The sequence below is a fragment of the Macaca nemestrina genome, chromosome 3 (genome assembly GCF_043159975.1).
Source record: "Macaca nemestrina isolate mMacNem1 chromosome 3, mMacNem.hap1, whole genome shotgun sequence".
NCBI classification, from domain to species: Eukaryota; Metazoa; Chordata; class Mammalia; order Primates; family Cercopithecidae; genus Macaca; species Macaca nemestrina.
In genome coordinates this window covers 1,529,047-1,538,363 of record NC_092127.1, presented here as the reverse complement: position 1 = coordinate 1,538,363, position 9,317 = coordinate 1,529,047, and the positions used below count along the sequence as shown (strand labels likewise).

The 9,317-nt window shown below is 35.5% G+C and overlaps 1 long non-coding RNA gene across 1 annotated transcript in view; it reads right to left on the bottom strand.

Annotated features, from left to right (window-relative positions):
• Window positions 1–452: 452 nt before the first annotated feature.
• Window positions 453–9,317, bottom strand: part of LOC105466528 (uncharacterized) — a 34,737-nt gene continuing 25,872 nt past the window's right edge. The window contains exons 2-3 of the long non-coding RNA XR_978237.2: window positions 7,493–7,591; window positions 453–759 (exon numbers count right to left, since the gene is read on the bottom strand). This is a non-coding gene — a long non-coding RNA (uncharacterized lncRNA). The remainder of the gene's footprint in view (window positions 760–7,492; window positions 7,592–9,317) is intronic.

Below are 9,317 nucleotides of genomic sequence, written 5' to 3'. Positions count from 1 at the left end.
CCTTGCTAGCTTGGTGCCTTATCTACCAGGCAGTGGAGCTGGCGCCTTCCTGGGCAGACATAAGTTGTCAAAGTGGCCAAGTGGACTTGCTTTTCACATGGCCTCTTGGTGGATGAAAGTTCCGAGGCAACCCCTGAAGGTGAGAGTTCCGCGGGGGGTGGGGGGCTTTGGTCAGCAAATCCACCGTCAAGTCTCCAGGACAGGTTCCTCTTGGAGCCCACAGTTATACTTGCTCTGCAGGGAATGTCTGGGGAGGGGCCGTGAAAAGTTGTGCTTACATTTCCAAAGGGTTAAGAAACAGGGAAAAGGTGGAAAGGAGAAAAAAGAGAAAACAATGTTTAAAAACTCTCTCTTAGAACAACGTGGGTACCCGGTTACAGAACCGCCTGCGGGCACGCATGGGCATTGTGAACACTGGGTCGCCACTTACTTTCTTTTTAAGAACTTCCAGTCATCTTCCCCTCAGCAGCCAGAGCACTGGGGAAACCTCTTACCACCTCACTGCCCAAGAGCCGCACCTCATCCAAACATCAACAAATCCAGCCTCAGTTTTCAGAGGGGCCACCTTAGACTTTCCATGACCACAAGTGAAATAATTAAATGACTAAAAGTTGTACTTGTAAAGGTCACAGCCAGATAATCCTTTATTTGCAGTTAACTAAACAGCATGCTACACAGTTGGATGTAAGGAATGAAGGTGACAAATAGCAATTTTCCATCTGTATTATCTGAGACCACGTTATTGGAAAATGGCTGCTCCTAAAAGTAGAAAAGAAAAGTTCACAAGGGCAATAATGGGAAGTTGGTTTAACGGGATGCTAAGGTCTGCTTGTGCTAAGCAGGAAACAGAGTGAAGCAGTTACTATTTTCTTGCTGAACAAGTGAAAGGGAAAAGAGAAATCCACGTTACAGAGAAGACTGAAACAGAATCCTGTAAAAATGTTTCTCAGCATCATTTCTCAGACCAACCAAATTGTTGTGTTTCTTAAACTGAGAAGTTGAAATACCAGAGAGAGGTCAGAATTCTGCTGAGACGTATTAGAATGGTTGAGGTTTGGCCTATTGGAGTTGCACAAATTCTTCTGCCTAAGACCTCTTATGAATGTTTGTAGGTAATAACAGTCCCTCACCAGAGGATTAGCTTGTCACCTCTGCCTACCGTCAGCAGATGCTTTCCTGATCACACTGTTATTTTAGTCTCAGCCACTTTGCTCTCTCAAGCAGTGGCTTCCAAGGTTTTTGACCACAATCTTCTGAAAGAGGTATACTTTATATCTTGAAACATAAATACAGAAATGTATACTTTCAGTAAAAGAGTCACAAGACAATACTGCTTTGGCAGATACTTTGATATTTCCTTTTCTTTGTTTTCTATTCTATTCTATTCTATTCTATTCTATTCTATTCTATTCTATTCTATTCTATTCTATTCTATTCTATTTTAATGCTGATCCCAACCTACCAATGTTTGCTCATGGCCAACTTACAGGCTATATGTAATTGCAGTATGAACCTCACTGCTTTATTTTTTTTAATTGAAGCAGAATCTACTTATAAGCTTATTTCTTAGAAATGAAACAAAAAAATTAAAAAATTTTATGTAAATTAAATAAGAATATAGAGCAGTGATAGTTTCTGGTGAATCTTAACTAAATGTTAAGCTACAGCTTAATGTTCAATTTATCAACCACCTGATGTATGGCTCACAATGAGATGGATAAATAAGGTCTGTCCAGATTAAAAATTTCTGTTACACTGTATCATTTCAGTCTGTGTTTATTTGTTGGTGTATTTATATACAGAATTAATATTTCTAATTAATTAATAATATCTAATTTCTAATAATTTTCTTATCAATTCTAATTTTACTTTAGGAGACAAGATATATTTTCAAATAAACAAATTCACTCTACATAAATATATCCCCAGATTTATTTCCAAAGAAGTTAATTCTGGAAGGCATTATGGATTTTATCTTTAATGATGGAAACAAATTTTTGTGGAATACCTGTATTTGAGACATAGGAAAACACTTCCTGATAATTTTTAAATGTATGTTTCAGTTTTTAACACCTACATATTTTTTTTCTATGTGCAAAACATCTGATGAAGAAATCAAAATAGCTAAATAATCCAGAAATTACGTTCAGTCAATAATGTCAACTTAAGAAAAAGTGGGATTTAGGTCTTGTTTTTATAAGTTTGTTTTTCCTTTTAACTGAATGCAAACAATGATTTGGTCAAGTTGCTTGGATTTGATTTATGCTGGAATATCAGAGTCAAAACAAAGCTTGGTCCAAATCACAGAAAGTAGGGTAATTCCCTAGGTGTAACCTGACTGAAAATTTACTCTCCTGTACAGAATAACCATTATGGTTTAGGAGAAATAGAAATTATAGGCTAATGAAGATAGAGACTTGACAATTTACTAAAGAATCCAAGAGTATTTATAGCTTATTTTTTAAACTGATCAAAAATGTGTCAAAATATTACATTCGAAATAAAAGTTTTGATTACATTATTTCATTCACTAGCTTCGAGGCATGGTTAAAGTGAACTAGAGTTCAAAGAAAGGGAAGAAATAAGTTGTTAAAAGAATATAACCAATTTTTGATAAATTAAGTCATAGTTAAAAGAGAAAAAGAATGACAGGTGAAAATAAGATTAAGCTAGAATAGAAGAAAAAAATGAGTGAAGGCCTAACCTCAGTATGTAACTAGAAAGTAAGACTTGAGATTAAATAATTTCATAGGTATGTTCTAGTTCAATTGTACATTTTATGAAATTCTAATTCTAATTTGATGAAAGATAATTCCAGGTAATTTGCATGTTATTATTAGATCACTTTAAGATTTTTCTCCAAATGTGTTATATTAGATATATATATGATATATGTAAATTTATATATATATGTAAATATAGCTCTCTCCTCTGAGATATCTATGATTTTAGTAGGTGTCTGAAGTCACTGGTTGTCTCCATTTTCTCTGCACTTAAAGTGATGCACAGAGTTTAAAAGAGAAGATTGGGTCAGAGCTTGCATCTCTAAAAACAGCTGCCCTTGCCTGGATCATGCTCCTTGAATGTTCTGACCTAAGGCTCAAATCAGATGCATAAGTTATATTGACTCAAGTCAAATATCTCATTTTTGGGTTTAAGTGCATATGTATTTTCAATGGCAAATTAAAGTTTATAAAATGGAATATGATAAAAGATAAATATAAAACCAAAGAGAAATTGATACCTTGATATTTTCAGTGAACTTTAATGGCAAATTAAAGTTTATAAAATGGAATATGATAGGCCGGGCGCAGTGGCTCAAGCCTGTAATCCCAGCACTTTGGGAGGCCGAGACAGGTGGATCACGAGGTCAGGAGATCGAGACCATCCTGGCTAACACGGTGAAACCCCGTCTCTACTAAAAAATACAAAAACCAGCCGGGCGAGGTGGCGGGCGCCTGTAGTCCCAGCTACTCGGGAGGCTGAGGCAGGAGAATGGCGTGAACCCGGGAGGCGGAGCTTACAGTGAGCTGAGATCCGGTCACTGCACTCCAGCCTGGGTGACAGAGCGAGACTCCGTCTCAAAAAAAAAAAAAAAAAAAAAAAATTGGAATATGATAAAAGATAAATATAAAACCAAAGAGAAATTGATACCTTGATATTTTCAGTGAACTTTATCAAAATTCAAAATTAAATATTTATTTAATTATATATAATATAGACATATATGAATATATGGAGATATAGATATCCATATACATAACATATATAATATGGATATATAATATTATTGTAATATATCCATATAATATATAAATAAATATATATAAATGCAAATAAATATATGGCCTCAGACTTCTAAAGCTGAATATAACAATGGAATTAAAAGTAAAAATGAGATCTTCTGGGCATGTTAGAATTTTGAAGTCTTCGAATACAGGAAATTTAGCAAGAACTTTAAAACGTTTAAATGGTTTTACCATTGTATTATGTTGGGTTTTATGTTATAGTAATCAAAGTTGTCAGAAAGTCAGAGACTCAGAGAACAGAGCATCAAAAAGCTCACTGACAAGCCTAATGCACATACTGTCTCTTCTTTAAAAAATGAATAAAGATGACAATAAACATTTTGCTTTTTTTCTGTAAGATACAGAATAACCTGTCATCTTTTCTCTTATGAATAGAAAATGCATGACATAAAATAGGAAACAAACAATATAGAAATGTAGAAAATGTTTCATAAAATAGAAAACAGAAAATGTGCCATCTCATGTACTAAATCTATCTAATGACATCGCAAAAGAAATAACTTAGTCACTGAGTTTAACATTTTTATGTCTTATCTAATCATAACCATTGACATATGAAACATATATGTGTTTTCTGTCTATCAAAGTGCATGGTCATGGAAAAAAACGTAAACTATTTTTACTAACATTTTTAAAGAAAAGAAGAAAGTCTTATTGTATAATTTATGGTGGATTCTAATTTCATTGCCAAGAATTATATGTTTCTTAGTCATTTTCACTATTTGTAATCGTTTTACTTATTTTTAAATTTAATAAAGTGGCCAGGCGCGGTGGCTCACGCCTGTAATCCCAGCACTTTGGGAGGCTGAGGAGGGCGGATCACGAGGTCAGGAGATGGAGACCATCCTGGCTAACACGGTGAAACCCCGTCTCTACTAAAAATACAAAAAACTAGCCGGGCGAGGCGGCGGGCGCCTGTGGTCCCAGCTCCTCGGGAGGCTGAGGCAGGAGAATGGCGGGAACCCGGGAGGCGGGGCTTGTAGTGAGCTGAGATCCGGCCACTGCACTCCAGCCTGGGCGACTAAGCGAGACTCTGTCTCAAAAAAATAAAAAAATAAAAAATAAAGTTAATAAAGTAATATATGTAATATGTGAAAACATTTTTCATGTAAAATTAAATTTAGAAAGTGTAAAAATTGACGTGTCACTGTTCTCCCTTAATCCACCCTTGCTCCCTCAGTTCTGATTTCCCAGCAGGAATTCCGTAAAATAGAATAGCTTATTAGAATTGTAGTTGATATGAAATTAAGTAAAATATTAATTTGAGCACAACACATCTTTATAATCTTGAACCTTCCTCTATTAGTATAGTTTTAACATAGTTTTATTATTAGTTATTAGTATGTGTTTTCATTTATTCAGATCTTATTTCTGTCTCTCAATGTGGTTTTATAATTTTCTTGATATAAATTCCAAGAATCTAAAACCGTTGCTTTATCACCTTTTGATGCTTTTGAACTTGTGACCTAGGTGAAATTCATTTTGAACTACAGATAAAGAGATATTTGTTATCAATAATTGTGACTGTCTGAGAGTTCACCCTGTTTGCAAGCTAACAGTTTAGCCTGTTCCATTTTCATGACTGTTTCAAGACAGCAGGAGGTTTTGGGTCAGAGACAAAGAACAGTTTATTGCTCAAATCGTTAGCTGGTCACTTGACTCTAGCTCCCAGAAGCCTAAACACAAGGCATTATGAAGAGAGCCAGGTGACACTTGCCTGCCCAGTAGATTGTGTGACAGCACCAACTAAGCTATGGGAACCTCCCTTTCTCATCCTGGGCATTCAACATTCCTGCTCTGCTTTGGAAGGAGGAGCTCTATTTTTCAAGGCTGTAAACAAACCTGCTCTTCTCTTTGTAAGATAATGGGACCTGTATCTTCCAAGGCTCTGTGGTATACGAACATCCTAGAAGAGATTTTTCAGAATAAAATGCAGTTATGGTCTCACAAGATGTTAAGAAATGGGAGTTGAAGTAAAATTTCCGTGACATATGAAGCGATGATATACTAAAACTTTTAGTTTGTATTTTTCATGTGTGAAAAGTATATTGAATTTTTTTCTTGTTTATAAATAGATTGTTTTCTATGTAAAAGTAAATTTTTGGTTTTGGTCATTGCTAAATACCTAGTACCTGTTGTAATGCTTGACACACAGTAAACACTCAGATAATAAATAATATTTGCTGGATAAATACATGAACTAAACAAGTCATGTTTTTTTTGTTGGTTCCTACTTTTTTCCCATATATATGTAAAAAAAAATATATATATGGTATATATATAATATGTATATATGGTAAAAAATAATTTCCTTTGAATTATCTATAGATTGTGTGGAAGGAAAGTGCTTTTCAGGAGGACCACTGTGCGAGGTATCTTTCATGCCTTCATTATAAACACATACATATAACTAATAGAACTATTTAAAATGTATAATCAGGACAATCAAAACTGGCATGAGGTATTATAGCATCCTTGTAACATCTGTGAATGGAAAGTAAATCTTGGGGCCCCAAATCACTAAGATAAAGGGCAAAGTCAAGCTGGGAACTGCTTAGGGTCAACCTGCCTCCCGTTCTCTTCAAAGTCAGCCCCCTGCTCACTGAGATCAATGCATATACCTGACTGCCTCCTTTGGGGAGGCTCATCAGAAACTCAGAAGAATGCAGCCGTTTGTCTCTCATCTGCCTGTGAGCCAGAAGCCTCTTCCCCACTTGGAGTCCTCCCACCTTGGCTTCTAGTTGTCCTGCCCTTGCAGACCAAACCAGTGCTCATCTCACACATGCTAACTGATGTCTCCTGTCTCCCTAAAATGAATAAACACAATTGTGCTCTGACCCCCTCGGGCATGTGTCGTCAGGACCTCTTGAGGCTGTGTCATGGGCGTGTCCTCAACTTTGGCAAAACAAACTTTCTAAATTCACTGAGACCTGCCTCAGATATTTGGGATTCACACATCTTAATTTCATAGACAGTCCTTAATGAATAAAATGATATTTGTCAAACAAAATAATTATGTTCCCATTGTCTTACCAGAAGTTTTAGATTTTTAACTTTAGGGTAATTTTAAAACACCAGATCATGTAATTCATGGTCTAACCGCCCACACCAGGGTGGTGGTCTATGATACAATTTCACGCAACTACTTCTCACTCCTCGAGTGCGATACGTGTTCTTTCTCTCTGTCCCCTCTGTGTTTTGTCTCGGATCAGTTTCTACACCTCTGCACATAAGGGTTCATATCTTTATGCAATTTGTTCCTCAAAAAATGTTACATGTTTATTCTTCTAGGAAATCTTCCTTGGATACCCATCAAAATGAGTCAAGGGTCCTTACAGTGAGTTCACCTAGCAATCTATGTATTTGGTAATCATGGAACTCATAATACCAAAATTATTGATGTGTTTGTTTAAATTCTTTCTGGAAAATATATCACTTGGTATCGTTAGCGTTTATTTCAATGCTTAGAGCATCAGAAATCGTCAATATAGAAGAAATAAATAACCTCCTGAGTGCTTGGTAATAGCAGTAATACGCATTAACATTTGAGAGCCTCTGTGTGCTTATTCATTGTGGTGCCTCTCCAAGAACTTTTACTTGGATTGGCCTTTGAGAGTTCATAATTGTTTTTTCTTTTTTTTCTTAAGAACCCGATGCTTTAAAAGTAGCTATCATTTACTTACCACTATTGGAATAATTTTAAGTGTAAAATTCCATGAAAGCTGAAAACTGAATAAGAGAGTTGTTTCCCTCAAAGGGGACTGAAGATTAGGGAGTTAGACCTGTACAAGAAAAAAAGACAAGGAAATGGGTGAGAAGTAGAGTAAGGATAGAGAAATTCGTTGAAAGTTTCATTTATATAATAATAAAAAACATGTGTATGATGCCATTAGAATAAGCAGTAAATTCTGTTAAAAAAAGACAACATGAAAATTTTAGCATGATTGGAAATTTTTTCTTTAATTTTTACTTTAAGGTCATGGATTTTCTTCTGACTCTTGACCTGCTAAGAAGAGTTCTGTGTTATTTTATGGCACAAATTACAGCTAATGTATTATCCAAAATACTATTTAATGAGAACCTAAAAGCACTTATAGGAATTTGGGTGAAGAACAAATTTCTTCACACTTTTTATGATTCCTTATCCACACCTCCTCCCCACTAATTCTTCAATCTGGCCAACAGAAATTTGATCAGAGATATGTTTGTTTCACCTTTAAAGTCTTTACAAAGCACTGAATCTAGTCTTAAATACATGCAAGTCGCATCAATTGCTATAGTAGTTATAACGTTGCAGTAACAAATACACTGCAAACCCAGGTTTGGTAACACATCCACTTACACTAACAATGCCCTAATGCACATTCAATAATTTTGTCATTTCAACCTCAATAGGTGCAGAGGAGAGAGAGAGAGGGAGAGAGAGAAACACTAAATGTGTTTTATAAGCAAAATCAGCTGTCACATCATGATGATTGTTAAAGCAGCCTTCTTCATTGATACAATTGCAAAAAGACTATAATGTCCAGTCAGTTGCATTGGTCTAATCCAGAGTATAAGTGTTTTGCTTCTTGAAATTTGTGTTTATATATAAATTAGGGTTTTTTAGTTAGTATATGTTGAAAATAATTAGTTGCTTACCATAGTACTTTCTCTAACAATCTTCTAATACACAATATCTCTTTTTTCTGTATTAAGCTTATTAAATTTGTGCCCTAGGTACTAAAAAATGTGACCTATATTCCATATAGCAAACCTACACGATGGATATGAATACCCTCTCATCTGCAGATGAGAAAAATGAGGACAGTTCTGTCAAATAACGTCAGTGGACCCATGGTTTCCCAATACTGTGTTGAGTCTGCGTTGTACGCTCTGCATTTTCGGCTCAACACTACCACCTCCTGAAAAGACTTTTAAGTAGAATTTAGAGGAAAACAAATCAAACACATCAGGAAACATCAAAGCAAATACATTTAATAAGATTATATTGAAATCAGTTGGACACACTGTGGAGACTTCCACTTCTGCCCATGAAGAATTAACAGCTACAGAAATTGCTTTCTGAGAGTGAATGACTAGAAACCTGGAAAAAAAGATATGAAGCAACAGTTTTAGATGACAAACAGCACAAGACTAAAACACCTGACAGGGGAAGAAAACAAAAGAGATAAGGTTTGTGTCTGGAGGAATTTTCTATAGCAAAGTGAAGGGAACCTGAACTAAAGCCCAGAAGTGGATTGGACAAGTTCAGTATTTCAGGAGGCTGAGGTTGAAATCCAGAAGTTGAAAAGTAAAGTACTTTGCTAGAAGAAGATACATACAGGGAGAACTTTCCAGAACAGCAGAAGAGACTCTTCCAGTGTTGCTTGTTTGTTTTATTGGAAAATAGAGATGAGAGGAAATTCCATGAGACTGGGGAAAGAAAGCAGTAGGCAAAATAATTCTACAGCAACTGCATTAGGAATACTTCATGTCCTATCTGCCAGAATGTAGGAACTTCATAAT